The 20,214-nt window shown below is 41.5% G+C and overlaps 1 pseudogene across 1 annotated transcript; it reads right to left on the bottom strand.

Moving 5' to 3' along the window:
• Positions 1-3,165: 3,165 nt before the first annotated feature.
• LOC308611219 (U3 small nucleolar RNA-associated protein 25 homolog) lies at positions 3,166-14,462 on the bottom strand (annotated as a pseudogene). The gene is made up of 6 exons: positions 14,405-14,462; positions 13,488-13,690; positions 12,120-12,302; positions 11,871-11,983; positions 10,904-11,149; positions 3,166-4,686 (listed from the first exon to the last, which is right to left on the bottom strand). The product of its transcript is annotated as a U3 small nucleolar RNA-associated protein 25 homolog (transcript).
• Positions 14,463-20,214: the final 5,752 nt, after the last annotated feature.

Consider the following 20,214-nt stretch of genomic DNA (forward strand, 5'->3'; position numbering starts at 1 on the left):
GTATTAAAAGCAGACTGAAATTTGTTTAGAATTCTACTTAGCTAGAAAAGTTCTTTTTTTGAATGAGACTGAAATTTGTTTAGAATTGTTTAGCTAGAAAAGCCAGAAAAGCTTTTTGTGAATGGTGCAAGGATGACTACCATGACTCCTTTAAAGAGAGAAGCTGGGAAAGAGATGGGAAGGAGAGGCCGGGCCGGCTGTGAGGGCCCCACCCCCAGGAGGATGCTCCCTGAAAGCAGCAGTCTGTGCAGTGCCCACCACACCCCTCCTCCGTGAGGCTCTGGCGCCCTGCAGCCACCTGCAGGTTACACGATGAGGCTCTTCCAATGAGTATAAAGAACCCCCAACCCTGCTCCCTTACCCCAGGACTTCTATAATCTTGAGACCCTAGACTCATCAAAGCTACACTCTGCAGCCTGAAGATCTGTCCACACAGCCAAGGGAAGGCTGGGCAGGAGGCAGCCAGCAGGCTCTCACACCACCTGCCTCCCCTCCTTCCTCAGTGGCTCCCACGAGGGCACAATCAGGGCGGGGAGGCTTCATGAGCCCCCCTTGGCCCTCTGGGATGTGAGGAGTCAGCAGGGATTCATACCCATCCTGCCGGGACCATCTGCACTCAATTATAAGCCCTTTGGAAGCCAGCAGAGGGCTGTTAAGCTGCCGCTGGTTCTCTATGATTAGCTAGTTCTTGTCTTTTGAATACTGTATATGGTGCAGCCAGCTGCAGAAAGCATTCATGACTCAAAGCTTTTTTCCCCTCAAAGAGAAAAGTGCTAAGTTGTTATTACTATGGGAAGAAAAAAAAAAGTTTAAAACTCTTACTTTCTGGTTAAGTTCCTCTTCCTACCTTAAAATTCTACCTCTTCCCAGGATTGGGACCATTCCTTTGTCTGTTTTCTACCAGCACTATATAGGTACTTGCTTGCTGAAGATGAGCCTTGCTAAGAAATATCAAGATTGTGTATAATTCCAGCTCAGGTGTTGTTATCCGTGGTCCAGTAGACCCTCTTCTCTCCCTTATTTTGTGTGAGAGACCTGACGTTAAGGCATGCTTTTGATGAAACCACTCCAAAAAGTCAACTCTTTGCAATCAACTCAGGAGCCAGCGCCACTGCTGAGGCTTACCTTCTTTCCCAGGTGCTGAGCCAGGAACAGAAGCAATACTGCTTGGTTCGCACTTGAAACCCTCAGTGTTCTCTGTAGGCGAGAAGCAGTTAGCTGGCTACAAGCTAGCATTAAAATCAGTAGGGATGCTTAAAAAAAAACATGTATTTCTGGGGCTATACATAGACTTGAAATCCAGGCTCACATGTGAGTGGAGGTCCAGAGAAGATGGAGATTTGAGAGTCTTGTGAATAGTGATAATGAAAGCCATGAATTAGCTACAATTCACAGGGAAAAGAATATGGAAATAGAAGATGGGGGTAATCAGAGTCCCTTCTTCCTCATATCTCTGAACTAGGCAAATAACTCGTTTCTTTTCTCATAATACACAGGCTCTATGGTAAACACAGCACAAATATGCCAATAACCACAGGGCACTCTATGGATAAGACAATTCTTTGTAGAGTGGATACATGTATAACTGATTTGCTTTGCTGTACACCTGAAACTAATGCAACATTGTAAATCAACTATACTCCATTTTAAAAATATATATTTAAGAAAATGTTCTTTGTACCATGAGTTTGGCTGGCTTAAGCCTATAAATTTGCAAAACTTTAGGAACCCATCTATATATGGAATGAATAGTTCTACTCTCCATGTTGAGAGACAAATAAAAATGCCTATTTAAATATCTAGCAGGAAAAGTACCCCAAAAGTGATTTCACTTTTTTTTTTTTGATGAGCAATTTTAAGCATGTCCAAGAGGAAGAAAATCTGTACCAATATGGGTTGTTCCACTGAGCCTAATGGGAGCCACATGTCTATCTGACAAGGGAGTTACAAGTTTGGAAAGGGAGAAAACAAAAGGAACCCTGTGTTGTTAGTCTGAAATTGGAGGTAAGGTATAAATTCATGGTTTTCAATATATGGATACAGAAATAAATTTAGATGTCATGGGCACATAGGTATGTGTATACATATACACACATGCAGATATTCCCAAACTCTGACCACTGAGATGGCCTGGGACCAGTGGCTCCACAACAGTACTGGGTACACTTAGCACTCAAATCTTCGCTTTAAGATAATTTTCCACTAAAGCAAGCAGGGCTGGAATAGGGAAAGTACAAGACAAACTTGGAATGTCTTATAGTGTCAGAAAATAAAGAAATGCCCAAGTTAAAGGGGGATGTGTCAAGACGACACAGGAGCCAGCTTGAAGGTGTTCCTGCTGGCCACATCTGAGACCATTTAAGCATCTAAAGGAATAACGATAATAACCAATTACAACCCACTGAATAAAAACTGAAGAATCCATACTTGTAATATTAATATAAATTAATAAAGGGGGAATAAGTGATTCTATAGTGGAAAAGTCTGGCAAGCACCACCTTAAACAAGTGGTCAGTTAGTGTCATAACGATGGGACAGGTGGAAATCATGCACCGCTTGAAGAGATGCAGCGAGGAAGACGCAGCATTGCTTCTATGCTGCTCCTGCCAAAGATGCATAAACTAAACCTAACCTAACCTAATCTGACAGGAAACACCACCCAAAGTAACTGGCCTGTAATCTTCTAAAGTGTCAACGTCCATTACTCAGCCATGAAAAGAAATGAAATTGAATTATTTGTAGTGAGGTGGATGGACATAGAGACTGTCATACAGAGTGAAGTAAGTCAGAGAAAAATACCGTATGCTAATGCATATATATGGAATCTGAAAAAAAAAAGGTTCTGAAGAACCTAGGGGCAGGCTAGGTAGACGGAGGCATAGAGAATGGACTTGAGGACACGGGGAGGGGGAAGGATAAGCTGGGATGAAGTGAGAGAGTACCATGGATTTATAATACACTACCAAGTGTAAAATAGATAGCTAGTGGGAAGCAGCCGCATAGCACAGGGAGATCAGCTCGGTGCTTTGTGACCACCTAGACGGGTGGGATAGGGAAGGTGGGAGGGAGACGCAAGAGGGAGGAGATACGGGGATATATGTATAGCTGATTCACTTTGTTATAAAGCAGAAACACACCATTGTAAAGCCATTATACTCCAATAAAGATGTTTAAAAATTTTTTTTAATTTAAAAATTAAAAAAAAGGTCAAGAAAGCCAAGAAAAAGCTGAGGTACCATTCAGAATAAAGGCCACTACAGAGATATGACAACTCAAAGCAGTATGTAACTCTGAACTGCATCCTTTTGCTATAAAGGTTATTATTGGGACATTTGGCAAAATCTGAATGGGGCCCAAGGATTAGTGGCAATTTCCTGATTTGACGGTTGTTTTGAGGTTACATAGAAAAATGTCCTTGTTTACATGAAATACATACTAAATTCAGGAGTGATTTTTAGGAGTGACAGGCCCAGCAACTTGGCAATTTATTTTCAGATGATTCAGGTTCTGAATTGGTAATTTTTCTGTCTGAGAATAGTTCAATTTTTTTTTTTTTTTGGCCACGCTGTGCAGCTTGCAGGATCTTTGTTCCCTGACCAGGAACTGAAACTGGGCCTCGGCAGTGAAAGCGCCGAGCCCAAACCACTGGACCGCCAGGGAACTCCCTAAAAATGTTTTTAAAAGTGTAACTTCTTTTCCTTTTTATGTTATATGACTTAAAAAATGACTATAGCAATGAAGACAGTGGTGTTGACGATGAATTTGCGACATCAAGAATTTCATAAAATTATTTCTTGAAATAAGGTAGAAATTCATGTTATTTTATATAATGTGACTTTTAAGTATATATTTTCATTAAAACATTTAGGAGTTAAAAAAAGATCAGTGAACGAATGTGCTCTTCTAGGTTGAATTAAAATAGAATATTTAAGGTTTAAAAAAGTTTGGCTGGGGAAAAATAACAGTTTTGCAAAACCTTTGCGATCCAAAACTAAGATGATATTCAACAGCAAGAAGTATTCCAATTTCTCATAACCAGTTCTCACAAGCAAAGAAATGCATGCTTCACTTTAAGAAGGTGTCAAATAGAAACAGGCAAATCTGAAAGAGTTCACCAAGTGTAATAAATTAGAGGTGAAATCACAACAAAAGAATTTATGGTGTACAAAAAAATTCACAAGTAGAAGATTCCTTCTATCAACTTCTCAGAGTTCCATGAGCTCTCCCCTGACCTCTGAAAGATGGGTTTTACCAAAATCTGGTTTACACGGAACTTTTCAGGTATATATGGTCTGAAAAGAAAGGAGTATCTGCTAAGAACCTGCCTGGTGCTCCTTCCTTGTTGCAGCCCTTCTTTGTGTAAGTGATCAGAATCAGGTCCAAGAGACACAGAATCAAGCATGACATATCACACCAAACACCATTTCCTGTCCAACCAATTCTCATCTCTCTCCAGTAATGAAAAGGTGGACGTTCTTCTTGGACTGCAGCATCTGTGCAGCCTGCTCCACCCCGACCACAGCAGACAGCCTCTGGGCATCGTACTTGGAGTAGGGGACAGTGCAGGTCCAGGCAGCTTCCTCTCCTCTGGTGGTGGCTTGCAGCATGTTACAGACTTCACTGTAGAAGTGGGGATATGTTGGCAGTTCATAGAAAATTAGGTTCCTGATGCCTTTTATTGTGTATCTGTTAGAAGGAGAAAGAGAGGCTATGTCTACATGAGAAAGTTTATGGAAAAGCCACCGAAGAGTTTTACAGGGACATAGTCACTCTCGCTGTTTCATGCAAGGAGAAAGACCATGGCACAAATAACACACAGACCAAAAGTTACTCTAATTTGAGCTGGAGGGGCTCATTTTTTGTGACAGTGTATTTGAATTCCTAATGTTTGGCTTAAGATAATGATAAAATGAATTTGCACTTCTTGAGCCTAATCTGAGCAGACTGAGGTAGGGTGGGGAAGAATAGTAGACAAGGATTAGAAATCTGTCGCAGAAAATTTGAAAAGCAGGCATTTCCAATTTAACATTATCCTAATTATAATCAGGCAAAACAGTGTTCTGTAATGGAGCTGAGGTCAGACCAGACCCAGTACATAAAATAAACAGCATAAACTGTAAATGCACTCCCATTAGTCTTTTCTTGTCATTCTGTAGACATGTTAACTCCATGGCAGATGTCCCAAGTTCACCCATTTACAAAATCCTGCCCGAGGACCCATTAGGCATTATGGGAAGGCAATTAATTTCAACAGCTTCCTCGCTTCTTTCCCTGCTGCACAGGGCTGCATGGTGTGGGGGGTTGCAGACCCTAGGGACGCGCCTTACGGTTCGGGTTGAGGTCAATCATTCCCTCTTGGGCTCCATGACCAAAGATTTTATACGTTGACAAGTTTCTGATTTTTCCTGTTAAGACTCTCATACAGGGCTGATGTCAGACTCCCTCGGGAATTTTATTTTATTCATGGACGGTAAGTTTTCCTTGTCTTTTTATCCCTTGGCTCATCCTGATCTCTCTGGAGACCCTCCTCTCCCAAAATATAACTGCAGTCCATTACTTGGATCAGCTTTCCACATCCTCTTTCCATAAAGGAATTTTAATGGCTAATGATGTTGAAAAAACACAGTTCTGCCTCAGTAGTTATCAAAACAGACACAGAGTTCCATTTCTGCTTAGTATGTAGAAAACTCAAGAGAATACTGCTCCCATGCTAACAAGAAAAAGATAATCTACAACAGTGTTCCTTTTCCTGAGCCTAGACAGCTGATGTCACAGGGCAACCAAGTGAACTGATTCAACGGTGCCCTGGTGTGTGTTTAACAACTGATTCTCAGTGGGGGAGGATAGGTGCTGATTTGAAGCATTTGCCAATTTCTGTGGTGTAAATACTCCATTTCAAGCTACCAGTGTCATGTTGCTGAACTTGGAACTGGGAAGAGATGTGCAACCATACCTTAAGAGCTGGTATGAGCCAGCTTCAGCCCATCACTGACTGAATTCCAAAGAGTGACACGATGGTCTGAAGAAAGACAGGACATATGAACCACTTCACCTTCGGCAGAGCACAGTGGGGAAGAGGGCAGCTGCTAAGAAAGTGGGTAGGAAGAAAAAAGCTACACTTTTAACAAGTTCTTAAAGGGCAATTATGGGCTTGCATGACAGTTCAGAATCCCTGGGATTCCCGGACACTCCTTTACTTCACAGTCATGATGGCTTTTCCAAAGGTCTCCACTGGGAGCCCTGGAAAGACTGGACGCAAGGCAGAAGACCTGAGAGACCCCGATGGTGGTGCAGACATGAAAACTCACTCTCTTCCCAGAGCCATGTTGTATATGAAGCTAAAGCCTGAAGCCAGTGAGGGGGCAAAGGTCAACTGCCAGGGTGGAGTCAGAAGCAGCAAAACTGTGTGCCCTAAGGGAGGAGCATTAACCCCTCACCCCATCCCTCCCCACCACAGGACTTACATCCAGTAGAAAGAGCAGTCTGGGGAAAGGGGAAAGGGCATGAAGACTGGGGAAAGGGCGTGAAGCCTGTTCAGCCCAAGATCCTGCACTGATGTAAGCAGATGTTTGCCACCACTGCAGAGATGCAGGGAACTCTTTCCCACCAAGACCCCTCGTAGAACAAGGCAGAGGCTGGCCACCATGGAGGGTGGTGCAGAAGCCCTGAGAAAGCGCCAGCTCCAAAGCCCAGGATGGACAGAACCTGCCTGCATCTGAGCTGGACCAGGAGGAGAACAACTGCCCCACTTCAAGCCTTACGGGAGGAGCGAGCAGGAGCAGCCTGCTACTGGGGGAGGGGCCGGAGCATGGGAGAGGCTCTCCCTCGGCACAGGGGTGCAGGGCATGGTGAAAGCTGAGAGGGGAGCAGGACACTGAGACAAGGCCCTCCAGCACTGGGCCCCACAGTGGGCCACTGTCTGCTGGAGGAACTGGCAGTTTGTGGTAACTAGAAGGCAACGACGGTAACAACCAAATCCTAACTAGATTCACAACTGCCACGCTAGTGGCCTGACAGAAGAGGCGTCCAGGCCAGCTACTTACTCAGGCACTACGTTCAACTGACAATTACAAAAAACACAGAAAAGCAAGAAGAAGACATTAAAACCATGAGGTATCATTTTGACTATCAAGTCACTGGAAAAAAGGAGAATTTACAGAAATATTTACAGAATTTACAGAAATAGGCTAATGGAGTATAAATTATTGTGAGTGTGTATTTCACCGGGGAGGGGAGAAGATGGGAGTGGCAACACACAGCAAATTTTAAACTGGGTACAGCTTTTGAACACATAAGTTTTCCTTTCCAAATTTATCCTAAGGAAATGCCTAGGCAACTATGCCATCAACTACGCATATGGATGCTCTTGGCATTATTGTATATAATAACAGAAAACAACAAATCAATATGCCCATTAAAAGGAAACTGGGTTAATTATATACCCATACAATGTAACACTATGCAACCATTAAAAAGGATGCTATACACACCTTAAAAGATTACTTATAATTACACAGAAAAGGTATTTTTACAATGTAAAGATTTAGCAGACCTACCTTGACCAAGTGATTACATTTAGTATCACCAAAAACGGGACAAACTGACACCCTGGGCCTCTTGAGGAGATGCAGGGGGAAGTACACAATATCCTCTATGTAGAATTCTTACTAAAATAATGTTTAAATCTTTGGTCCCCGAACTCTAATGCTCACTGAATCACCTATTTGTTTTTTAAACATACCTGTAATTGGTCCCCATCCCCAAACACCATGATTTAATTGATACTGGGGTATGACCAGGGCATTCAGATTTTTAAAAGCTCCCCAAGGGGATTCTAATATGTAGCAAAGTTTGGGAACACTGATCTAAATAATAAGAAAACAGCCAAATCCAGATGTGGGACATTCTACAGGAAACTGGACTGGACTCTTCAAAACATATCAGTATCACAGCAAGAAACAAAGGCAGAGACTTATTCTAGATCAGGGTTTCTTAACCCTGGCACTACTGCCATTTTAAGCCAGGTAATTCTTTGTTGTAAGGGCTGTCCTGTGCACTGTAGGACGTCTAGCAGCACCCAGGCCTTGACCCGCTTGAACCACTAGACCACTAGAATAACCCTCCAACTGTACCAACCAAAAATGTCTCCAGATATTTCCAAATGTCCCTTGGGGAGCAAAACTGCTCCTGCTTGAGAACTGCTAAAATAGACTAAAGAAACATGTCACGCAAATGCAGTGTAGGATTCTTAACTAAATCCTGGATTGGGGTGGGGGGGGTGGTGAGAAACAGCTGTAATAGTCATTTTGGGAACAACTAGGAAAATTTGCATACAGACTAAATACTAGATGGTATTACTGCAGTAATGTCAAGTGGTATGTTAATGGTGTTGTGGTTAGATAAAAGAATGTTGTTTTTAAGCTCTACAGGCTGAAAGATTTAGGAGTTAAGTGTCATGAAGCCTCCCATAATTTACTCTCAAATGGTTCAGGAAGAAAAAATAAGAGATGTGAGTGGAAAGAGAGAAGGAGAGACAGAGAATGTGGGTGCATGAGAATGTGGCAAAATGCTAACAGCTGGTGAAGCCTAAGTGGAAGGAGTTAGAGATGTTCACTGGGATAGTCTTACAATGTCTTTTGAAATGAAATCTTCCCAAATAGAAAGTTGGAGCGGGGGCAGGATATAGTAGAACTATATATATATATAAACTAAAAAATACATCCATAACATACAAGTATATACCAAAATGCTAACTTATTTAAGCTTTTTTTCAATAAGCACATAAAACATTCAAGATAAAAGAAAAAAAAATCCAAATGTGTACACTGTGATCCCAATGTTGGTGTCGTTTTTAAAATGCCTGTGTCTGTGTGTGTGTGCACGTGCACATGTTTTTTACATCAAAGAGACAGGAAAGAAATACACCAAAATGGGTGTTTATATCAGTAAGATGACAGGTGATCCCATTTTTTTAACCTAGATTTTCTAGGTTCTCTACAATAATTGTGTAATACTCTTATAATGAGAGTATTTTTAAAGCAAAATAAAACAACAAAACCAATTCCAATAGGTATTATATTTAAAACCCAAGAAAATCTCTCTTAGTACCAATTCGTGCACAGTAGAGACTAGGCATCTCCTGGAAATAAGAGCACGTGACCAGAACCTCTTCAGAGGGGCAGTTAGTAACAATTCCCATGGTCTTCTGCACCTCTTCCCCTGCCTTCCTCCTCTCCTGTATGTGCTTTGGGTCTTCGGTGACCCCTACAAATATGGCGTAACACTGTGACAGGACCCAAAACTAAGGACATTCCCGATGTCTATGTTACCTGACAACTGTTAAAGATAAATGAGGCAACCACAACTGACTTGCAAGGCTGGCTCCTGCATACAGTCTATAAAGACGAGGTCTGTTACTTCTATAACTGGGGTTCTCCCTGGGGCAGGGAGCACTCAGAAACACCCCACTAGCGTTTCCCACCTCCAGAAATCCTACCTCCAGAGTTTCTGATTGCCCCCTGCTTAAGAATCCTTCCTGTGCTAACCCACTGATGATGCTCAGAGAAAGAACTGTGAACTGTCCTCCCCTCAGGAGGGCCATCATGACCAAATGCCCATCCCATCCTAAGATTCTACTGGTTTCATCCCCCCAAAGAAAACAAATCCTCAGGATGAAAGTTTTTTGCTAGCTCACAAATGAACTGCAATATGTCTAACACGGCCTACTTCCATAGAGAATATAAATACAGAATTTTAAAGCTGGATACTAAAGTGTAAAATACATGTACTTTTCCCAAGGTCAAATGAAAAAATCAAATCACAAAGACACTGCAGATCAAAATACCCATCATCACCTTGGTGACCTCTCAAGCAAAAAAATCTATAGCTGGGAACCTTGAGATAATTGGCAGTTGCAGATTATCTCCATTCAACTTAAACACCCACTAACCTGGTCCAGGGTACAAAGCTAATGGCACGTGTTCGGTTTGTCTTTATAGTGACTTTGGGGACAAAACAGTTTGGTCAATAAATGAACAGTGTAAGACAGAAGACTGTCCTGCCTACTTAAGAGAAAGGGCTCCTTTGACATCATGCCCTCTCCTTGAAAAGCTGCTACTTGAGAGCAGTCCTCATCCCAGCTTAGTTCACACTTGCTACAGACAATCACGCTGGGAAGTTTTCCAATCCATCCACTTCATTTAAAGGACTTGCTTTGACGTATCAAGCTTTTGGAAAACTAAGGGCTCTTTAGACCTGCTGAGTGCAAACTCCCCCAAAATACCATTTCCAACATGAATGAAAACAACAACTCACTGGAACAAAGCAAATAATGATGCCAGCAAGAAGCAAACCCTGAAGCCCTTAAATATTCACCTCTAAGCCCCTCACCTTTTGCTTCTCCTAAACTTCAAGGAGCCCCTTAGTCCTGGTTCTCCTTGGTGCAGAAGTGTGTGTGCACTGCCTCAGGACAAATGAGAGCTTTCTGAACACTGACCCTGTACTCAACTTCCATCTCCACAGACCACACAGTCCCCAGGTGTTTCATCTGTGCTTCTACGACAGGTTCCTCCCTTTCCTGTATTCAGTTGAGAGCTGCTCAGCTCTGTAATGTCCTTCTTGAGGGGTATACCCACAGCTACAGGAGGTACCCTAAGTATGGACCCACTCCAGATCTATATACAGGTTATGCTGTAGTCACTCATTCGTTTCTACCACCTTTTCCAACAATGCCCATTTTGAAAGAAAACCAACCAACCAATCAACAAAAGTCTGTCCAGCCCCCCAAACTCTGGCTTGTCTGCAGGAGGTGAAGCAAGGGAGGACCTTATAACACAGCAAAGCCCACCATGCACTTGGAAGCAGACCCTCCAGAGAGGACACTTGAAACCTGGCCCTATTTTACCTTTTGTAGAAATGGAAGCGCTCTGTGAGGAGCAGGAACTGCTTCTCTCCTTGAAGGAAGAAGCGTCTGGCCCTGGAGACACCAGACTTCTGGGTGTACTCGCAGATATGAGTGAAGTTCAGTTCCTCCTTCTTGAGGTAATTTCGGAGACGCACGAAATCAAAGTAGGAGGGGACATAGATAAGCGTGTGAGACATGACTGCATCACGATACTGAGGCAAAATCTTGTTGACGAAAAAGTCAAACCTGATTCGGAAAGGCGAAGGGCAGAGTCAGTGGTCTAGAGGTGAGCCATAGTGTCACTGCCAACTGCATGACCCTGGGCAAGTCACAATCTCCTTCTACCTCCCCTAAGAGGCCAATTTGGCCTACCTCATTGCAAAGAGATTCTGTAGGGATAAAACTTGTTAAGCGCATCAAAAAGTAAGTGCCAACACTATTCATCATAAAGAATAGATGTGATGCTGGTATATCCCAGAGAATTATTCTAGGAAGTACGTAACTGTATCATTCATTCATTCAGTTGTCAGTCAGTCAGTCAACAAATAATTACTGAACACCTACCACGTGTTAAGCACCATTCTGCTACCATGGGTCCCCTGACTAAACACAAGGAGAAGACGGGGAAATTACATAGAGAATTAGGAAAACAGTTCTTGCCCTGAAGGGCTTAGAATTAAGTTGTTGACATGAGGCATTAAAAAATTAATGTAATTAAAAAATGCCACAGTCTAGGGGAAAGTACCCTTGATTTACTAACCCTGGCACTATTGGAACTAGGACAACACACCATTTCTCTGGCCTTCAGTGTCCTCCTCTGTCAATGGCATGATTGGATTCAGTTATCTCATTTCATTTCGTAAATGGTAACTAAGAAAGCCAACGTGGAATACAATTCTAAATTTGAATGCCCAAGTAAAATCCCTCTCTGTGACCCCCAGGGATCCAATGGGACAGGGGAGGGTACCTGGCATCAATCACTGAAGCTAGGTTTTCAGGTTCCATCCTCGGGAAGACATGTGGGAGCTGCACCAGGACATGACTGATGCAGCCTGTCATCGGGACGTTCCTCACAGCCACCTGCCAGGTGTCAGTGAGAACATTAGGAAGTGAGCTATCCCCATTGTTGACCAAATGCTGTCCTCTCCTTCTGCCTCATGACCCAAACAATACACAATACTTCATGAAAATTCAGAGAAAGAAGGAGAGAACCCACCTGGCCTTGCACATTGACGCAGTACTTGTTGAACACAGAGTTGATCTGGGCATCCTGCAGGGCCCCAAACAGCAGCGTCTGACGATAGTACTTGGACCGATTATTGAGGTTCCACATGCGCACTCGAGAAAAGTCCACCCCATGTGAGTCCAAGGGCAGTAGGTTCATGTGGCTCATCAAATGCTTTGAGCAGAAGTAATACTCCATTAATACTTATTGAACACTTACCTGCTGGGCGTTGCTAACCTCTCTATAAGCCCATCATCTTATTTAACCCCATGAAGTAGATACTATCATCTCCCAAATTACAGCAAGAAAACAGGCTCAGATGGGTGAGTGACTTGCCCAGAGTCAAGCGAACAAGAAGAAAAGCTCAAACTGGCCACCTTGTGGATCTCTCAAAAAGGATCAAGATGCGACCTATACAGAGTATTTCTTTTCAAGGAAATTCTGAAATGCCACTCTGGTCACTCTGTAAGCAACTCAGTTCCAGACTTGGACAAGAAGGGAAATGACACGGAAAACAGAGCTGCTGTCCTTCCATGACTTGGTTCCCAAAACGTTAGAAAATTCCCTGAGTGACTACATGTGCCTTTTGCTCAAAATAAAGATGACTCAACCATCGACATGCCTGTTCTATTTTAATCATATTTTTACCTTGTAATGTATATTGAAGGGTCACAAGTACCATAAGTTTATTCCCTACTTTATAAATAAGTACTCCCCTTTATCTGTCCCAAACTTACTCCAAGTCCTGGGGTTGTAGAAAAGGTAAATGCTCACATGCCTTATAAAAATAAACCTATAGTTCTGTGATGAGGATTGTTCCAAAGCACAATCCTAAACCCCAAAACATTGCAGAGTATGTTGAGAGGGAGAAAAAAAATTATAGTACAAATTACAGTAGGGGGACAAAAACATCTTACGTTTCTCTGTAAAACATCACAAATTAAGAAATCATGAGCAATGTTTTCCCATCTCCACTGAAGACCAAACAAAAGAGAACGAGCATAAATAGGAGGAACTATTTTAGATAAAAACATTCCTGGTGAGGAGGGATTTCAGTCAGTCAACCAACCAACCAACCAACCAACCAACCAACCACACTAAACTGGTCTATTACTAGAAGCAACTTTTAAGGGGAAGAAATCTTTTCTGGAGATTTGAAAATGTTGACAAGAATTTTAATCTTTCTGGATACTTTACTGACCAACTTGTGGGTAGAAGAGGGGACAACATTTCCCGTTTTCAAATTGGAAAATGTGGAATATTTCCATTTCCAAGCTGAGTTTTAATCTGGACTTTAATAACCATTTCAGACTCAAACCACTGAGCTTCTTGTCTCTAAATGTTAATGACCAGCATTACCAAGACATGCTCCCAGTTCTGCATCAGGTAAATGTCAGCTTGATCAATGATGAGAAGCTCAATACAAGACAAAAAGTCAAAATCTCTCTTCTTCTCTCCTTCTCCACCAATGATGGTCCTCAAGCCCAGGGGGGAGGCAATGAGGATGTCTGACGAATAGAAGGGGGCATAAAGTCAGATGCTTCTCTGCAGTATTGCCACCCCTATACACAAAACAGCCAAGCACACATCAGTTCATGAGTCACCACCAAGCCATTAGCTTCCACCCTCTCCAACTGCAGCCTCCCCTTGTACCTTCCACATCTTCCCCTTTGCATGTAATTGTGCTCAAACTGCTTTAATTATTAAAATCATCATCGTCATCATCATCATCCCTCCTTTGCATCTACGGTCCCTTCTAGCTCCCACCCTCTTCTTTTCCTTCACTGGCAAACCTTCCAAAAAATTATCTCTACTTTAAAATCCCCCACTGACTCCTTAATGTACTGCAATCTGCCTCTGAGTCTCAGGACACCACTGAAATGACTCTTGCCAAGGTCACCAACAGCTCTCAGTTACCAATTCAATGGCACTTTAGTGTTTCTTGTCACGAATGCATAAGCACACCCTCCTTGAAATGTTCTTTTCCTTACTGGTGGTTTCTATCACTTTAACACTTACTTCTATTACTGACCTGGTTCTTATCTATTTTTCCATATTCAAAGAGCTCTTCAACAAATCCCTGGATTCACCCACAAGTTCTCTTTCACTCTACATAAAGCTTTGGATAAATATATTCACTAATTATGGCTTTAACATTATCATCACAAAAATTTATATTTCCTGCCCACATCTCTTTCCTAAGCAACAAGTAGCAGTCTGTAAAGAGCCCAGATCATATGTGAAGGAGATTCACTTGCTAATCTTAAAGCATCTACCAGAGGGGCAGAAGTTGGCTGGGACTCTCTCTGGGGACAGAATGCTGGCAGATGCCATTTTTACAAATTCCCTCTACCTTGATGGCACTGGTGGGTGCCACTTTTTTGCACTCTCACTCTAAGTTGCTAACAGTGGTGGTGGGTGAGTACCCCCTACCCCACGGCCCTGCACTGCCTGTGTGCAGCACTGACAAACATGGACAACGAGCAGCCACGCCTACCCCATCTCATGCCACTCGCGGGACATGACCTGAGGCAACAATCGCATGTAGCCCACACAGGGGACACTCCTTGAGCACCAGGCTCAGGCAGATGGGGGTGGGACTGCATTTCTAGACTCCATGGGAGTGAAACAAACAGAGAGAGTTTATAAGATGACCAAGAACTAGGAAAAAGTTAAAAATACAGTTCATCTCCCACACAGGGCCACTCCTTCAAGACGGGGCAGTAACTGTTTTGCATAATACACAGAAACAAAGACGGAGAGTCAAGCAAAATGAGGAAGCAGAGGAACATGTTCCAAATGAAGGAACAAGATAAAACCCCAGAAAAAATATTTAATGAAACAGATGTAAGTGATTTATCCGATAAAGAATTCAAAGTCATAGTCCTAAAGATGCTCACCAAACTTGGAAGATGAATGAACGAACACAGTGAGAAACTCAAGAAAGAGACAGAATATAAGCAAGTTCTAAACAGAACTCACACAGCTGAAGATTATAATAATTGAACTGAAAAATACACTAGAGGGAATCAACAGCAGACTAGATGGTAGAAAAGAACAGATCAGTGACCTGGCAGACAAGGTAGCAGAAATCACCCCAACAGAACAGCAAAGAGAAAAAATATTTTTAAAATATGAGGACAGTTTAAGGGAACTGTGGGACAACATCAAGTGTACTATCATCGGTGTTAAGGGGTCGCAGAAGAAGAGAGAGAAAGGGGCACTAACACCCACATTATAGGGGTCCCAGAAGGAGGACAGAGAAAGAAAGGGGCAGAAAACTTATCTGAAGAAATAATGGCTAAAAATGTCCCTAACCTGGTGAAGGAAACAGACATTCAGGTCCAGCAAGAACCAAGAGTCCCAAACAAAATGAACCCAAGGAGATTCATACCAAGACACATTATAATTAATACGTTAAAAGTCAAAGGTAAAGAGGGAATCTTAAGCAGCAAGAGAAAAACAACTAATTACAGACAAGGGAATCCCCATAAGAATATCAGCTGATTTTTCATCAGAAACTTTGTGGTCCAGAAGGAGATGGCATGATATGTTCAAATATGCTGAAAGGAAAAAACTTCCAACAAAGAAGGAAGGAAATAATAGAAGTCAGATGAGAAATACTGAATAAATGAAATGGAGACAAAAAAAAAGATCAATGAAACTAAGAGCTGGTTCTGTGAAAAGATAAACAAAATTAACAAACCTTTAGTCAGACTCAATAAGAAAAAAAGAGAAGGGGCCCAAATAAAATCAGAAATGAAAGAGAACCTATAACTGACACTACAGAAATACAAAGTATCATAAGAGACTACTACGAACAATTATACACCAACAAGTCAGATAACCTAGAAGAAATACATAAATTCCGAGAAACACACAATCTTCTAAAACTGAATCATGAAGAAAAAATGTGAATAGATCAATTACTAGTAATGTGATTGAATCAGTAATCAAAAAGCTCCCCAAAAACAAAAGACCAGGACCAGAGAGCTTCATGGTGAATTCTACGAAATACTTAAAGAAGATTTAATACCTATCCTTCTCAAACATATTTCAAAAAACTGAAGAGGCGGAAACACTTCCAAACTCATTTTATGAGGCCAACATAACCCTGATACTGAAACACCACAAAAAAAGAAATGTACAGGCTACTATGCCTGATAAACACAGATGCAAAAATCCTTGACAAATTATTAGCAAACTGAATCCAACAATACATTAAAAGGACCATACACTATAATCAAGTAGAATTTATTCCAGGGATGCAAGGATGGGTTGACAAAGTGGGTATAGAGGGAACGTATCTCAACCTAGCAAAGGCATATACGATAAACCCACAGCTAACATCATATTCAGTGGTGAAAAGCTGAAAGCATTTCCTCTAAAATCAGGAAGAAGACAAGGATGCACACTTCTGCCACTTTTATTCAACATATTATTGGAAATCCTAGCCACAGCAACTAGGCAAGAAAAAGAAATAAAGGATACCCAAATTGGAAAGGAGGAAGTAAAACTGACTATTTGCAGATGACATGATACTTTATGGAGAAAACCCTAAAGACTCCACCAAAAAACTGTCAGAACTAATAAATAAATTTAGTAATGTTGCAGGATACAAAATTAACAAAAATCTGTTGTGTTTATATACATTAATAAGGAACTATTAGAAATTAAGAAAACAATCCATTTACAATAGCATCAAAAAGAATAAACTACCTAGAAAAAATCTAACCAAGAAGGTAAAAAACTTGTACTTGGAAAACTACAAGGTATTGATGAAAGAAATTAAAGATGACAGAAACATGAAAAAATACACCATGCTCATAGATGGGAAGACTTAGTACTGTTAAAATGTCCATACTGGACACCAAGGGGGGAAAGTGGGGGTGGGGGTGGGGGTGTGATGAATTGGGAGATTGGGACTGACATGTATATACTAATATGTATTAAATGGATAACTAATAAGAACCTGCTGTATAAAGAAATAAATAAAATTCAAAAACAAAGTCCATACTACCCAAAGAAATCTACAGATTTAATGCAATCCTTATCAAAATACCCATGACATTTTTCATAAAACTAGAATAATCCTAAAATTTGTACAGAGGATCCTGGGGATTTGTGCAAAGGATCCTGAATAGCCAAACTGATTATGAGAAAGAAGAACAAAGCTGAAGGTATAACACTCCCTGATTTTAAACTACACTACAAGTCTACAGTAATCAAAATTGTACGGTAATAGCACAAAAACAGACACAGATCAACAGAACAGAGAGCCCAGAAATAAATCCATATTTATATGGTCACTTCATCTATGACAAAGGAGACAAGAATATACAATGCAGAAAAGACAGTCTCATCAACAAATGGTGATGGGAAAACTAGACAGCTACATGCAAAAGAATGAAACTGGACCACTAGCTTACACCATCTACAAAAATCAACTCAAAATGGATTAAAGACTTGAACATAAGACCTGAAAACCACAGAACTCCCAGAAGAAAACATAGGCAGTAACTTCCCTGACAACAGTCTCAGCAATATTTTTTTGGATCTGACTCCACAGGCAAGGGCAATGAAACCAAAAATAAACAAATGGGACTACATCAAACTAAAAAGCTTGTGCACAGCGATGGAAACCATCAATGAAACAAAAAGGCAATCTACTGAATGGGAGAGGATATTTGCAAATCTAGTAAGGGGTTAAGATCCAAAATATATAAAGAACTCATGTAACTCATTATCAAAAAACCCCAAACAGGGCTTCCCTGGTGGCACAGTGGTTGAGAGTCCGCCTGCCGATGCAGGGGATATGGGTTCGTGCCCTGGTCCGGAAAGATCCCACGTGCCGCGGAGCGGCTAGGCCCGTGAATGGCCTGGGGAGGGAGACACGATAAAACACATTTGGTCAATCAGTCTTACTGAACAGAAGTCCAGTTTTTCGTCTCACTGACACCCAATGATCCTGTATCCCCAGATAACTCATTTTTCTGAAGTCAACACATTCTCCATTGCTCGTGGAGATCGCCCTGCCCCTAGCCCTGTGCCAGGAGCTCCTGACTTACAGGAGTTCCTGTCTGGCCTGCGCCTTGCTGCCCTCAAGGACTTGACTGAGGCCTGGAGAGAATGATTTACAGGAGGAAACAAAAAGCCGATAATAGCAGTGAGAAGCCCTCCCATCCACACAGCACTTGTCCAATTTCAGAGAGCTTTCATATCCACGATCTCATATCATAGCCATAGATAATCAAAGGATAGGTAGTTTGGTGCTGACCAAAGTCAAAATCAGGACACTGCTCTGTCCCAACAGGGAAACATATTTGAAATCAGGACTATGAACCCTCACGCTCATGGTACTTGTAACTTCTTGTTTGTCTCTTTTATCTGCAGGTCCAGTGACAACTTTCTTTGCCAGGGGAGATGGAAGTGGGCTGTTAGATTGGTGCTGAAGGGAAGAAGTTTGGAGGGAGGGCCCCAGGTGGGCAGCGTACTTCCAAGGGAGTTACTGAGCCTTCTTTTTCCTCCTCCTCCTCTTATACAGATCCAAGTTTGGAATAAAGAAAGCTGCTTCTCTGAGAACACTTACCAGTGCTCAGCTTGGTCCAAGGATAAGAAGAGAGTCAGAAACAAGTAATTCTGAACATGTTAGTGGAGAATTCTCCTAAAGTCCCAAGCCAAAGTCTGTTTCATTGTCTGGGTTGGAAAGTGAGATAGATTCATTTATGGATTTCTGCCAGCACTCTCAGGAAGAGGCTGGATGGCTTTGGGGTGTATACAGACATGTATGCATACATGTGGTGGAGGAGACTGTCTGATTTGAGGCATCTAGGAGGAGACAGATGTGTGGGTGCACACACACCTTCCCCAGAATCTTCCCAAATCAGTAGCTGAGGTGTCGGAGCTTTCATAATTAGAGAGTCATACCTTTGGATTATTTATGGCTCCCTGTCAACATATCTTGAATACATGTGCCCTTGTTACCACGTATATTATCACATAAATTTCAAAACTCAAACTTCCCCAGCATCTGATCTGTATCCTCAAATTGTGCTCCTTCCCCACCTTCCCATTCCTGCTCTGTTGAGAATCTCAGATAGACTCCCGTTTACTTTCTGTGGTTTGTATTAGGACATAGTTTGTCTTTTCAAATACATCACTATATGTCAAATAAGCTCTTTCCAATCATGTACACCATAATATTTGCAAGGGATTAAAACACATCAATTTGTGTAATTCCATGAGTTCATAATGATACTAAAAATTAAAAAAAAGTTGATTGGTCAACATTAGAAGATCCAGTGAATTGACTCCTTGTGTTGAAAATTAGTAAATGAAGGGAGAGAATCAAGCATTTCTTCTGCTTTTCCTATACAAACAGTACCACTGGGTAAGCAAAATTTAGGGGAAGGAAAAGCTTGCTTTCATAGAAATAGTCCAGCAAGTAAGTGAAGAAGAAATGATAGAATTAGAATATCACCTCATGATAGAATTAGAATGTGACCTCTAATGAATTAACGAATTTAGACATTGACTACCAATGACTGGTAACATCACAAAATGAAAGGCAACCAGATGGTATACGCCTCCTGATGGAAGTATAAAATATCAGCTATCATGAAATCTGATCAAAGTTCTAAATCCCACAATGTATTCGCGAGAAACACAGAGAATAGCAGAACATGTTCAACTAACAGTGTAAAAAAAAAAAGACGACATTTATGAGACAATCAGAAATCTGAATACTGACTGGTTACATGATGATATTAAATAATTGTTATCATCTTTTTTTTAGGTGAAATAGTGCCATTGTAGCTATGTTAAAGAAAGAACCCTTATCTTTTAGATATTTAGAAATAAGTATTTACAGATAAAATAATACAATGTCTGGGATTTGCTTCAAAAATAATACAGGGGCGGGAGTTAGGGGTAGTGGGTGGGCATATAAATGAAACAAGATGGCCTTGCATTGAAGCCAAGGGATGGGAACATGGGAGTGCATTATACTCTTTTGTCTACTTTTGTATATACTTGAAATTTTCCAAAGAAAAAGTTTTTAATAAAGAAAAACTAACACTTTTCTGAA

The sequence above is a fragment of the Mesoplodon bidens genome (genome assembly GCF_964165515.1).
Source record: "Mesoplodon bidens genome assembly, contig: HAP1_SCAFFOLD_432, whole genome shotgun sequence".
Classification (NCBI taxonomy): Eukaryota; Metazoa; Chordata; class Mammalia; order Artiodactyla; family Ziphiidae; genus Mesoplodon; species Mesoplodon bidens.